Genomic DNA, 1222 nt, shown 5'->3' on the forward strand with positions numbered 1-1222 from the left:
CCTGTCAGGCTTGACTCTAGTCTGGCACTGTGAAGAGACATGAGAGGTGTAGCATAAGTGGGAGGCCTTGGCCGCCAGTGGAATACCACTACTCTTGTTGTTTTTTCACTTACCCGGTGAGGTGGGGGTTGAGCCCCACCAAGGCTCTCGCTTCTGGCTTCAAGCACCTGGGCATCCAGGCATGACCTGCTCTGGGGACAGTGTCAGGTGGGGGGTTTGACTGGGGCAGTACACCTGTCAAAGGGTAATGCAGGTGTCCTAAGCTGAGCTCAGGGAGGACAGAAACCTCCCAAGGAGCAAAAGGTCAAAAGCTCACTTGATCTTGATTTTCAGTATAAATACAGACCATGAAAAAAACAGGGCCTCGTGATCCTTCTGGCTTTTTGGGTTTTAAGCAGGAGGTGTCAGAAAAGTTACTACAGGGATAACTGGCTTGTGGTGGCCAAGCATTCATAGCGATGTCATTTTTGAGCCTTCATTGTCGGCTGTTCCTATCATTGTGAAGCAGAATTCACTAAGTTTTGGATTGTTCACCCACTAACATGCAAGATAAGCCAGGTGAGTTTTACCCCTGTTGATGATATGTTGTTGCGATAGTAACTCTGCTCAGTATAAGAGGAACCGCAGGTTCAGACATTTGGTGTATGTGTTTGGCTGAGGAGCCAATGGTACAAAGCTACCATCTGTGGGATTATGACTGAATGCCTCTAAGTCACAATCATGCGTAAACGTAATGATAAGCGCAGTGGATCTCCAGTTGTCCAGGGATAGCTTTTCGCAAGATTGGCGAGGAGCAACACTCGTCACTGGGTTGGAGTGCAGACGAAAGGCATCTGCCTCTCTCCAGCAGTGCACTGCACTGCCATGGGAACTGGATGCTAAATCTTTCATAGACGACCTGATTCTGGGGCAGGGTTTTGTACATAGCAGACCAGCAAAAAGCTGTGATCTATTGAAAGTCAGCCCTCGAGCCAAGCTTTTGTCACAGGCAGGGAAATCGTCGGCGGGGCTTTGCTCATCAGCAGACACCGGGTCCGGCTAGGGGAGGGATGGGGTCTGGGCGTGCCCAGGTGGCACAGCCTCCCATGCAGGAGGAAGTCCCCGGTCACGCCCCTTGCTCCATGCCCTCTGGTGCCTCCTTCCAGATATCCAGAACCCATGCAGGTGCAGAGGGGGCTGAGGATCAAGTACTCAGGCTTAAGAGTCATCCTCGAAGAGGTGA

At 51.2% G+C, this 1222-nt stretch overlaps 1 pseudogene; it reads left to right on the forward strand.

Annotated features, from left to right (window-relative positions):
* The window catches only part of LOC122803666, a 3452-nt pseudogene extending 2469 nt beyond the window's left edge, over window positions 1-983 (forward strand).
* Window positions 984-1222: the final 239 nt, after the last annotated feature.

Source organism: Protopterus annectens, chromosome 5.part1 (assembly GCF_019279795.1).
Source record: "Protopterus annectens isolate FY-2018-M chromosome 5.part1, PAN1.0, whole genome shotgun sequence".
NCBI lineage: Eukaryota > Metazoa > Chordata > Ceratodontiformes > Protopteridae > Protopterus > Protopterus annectens.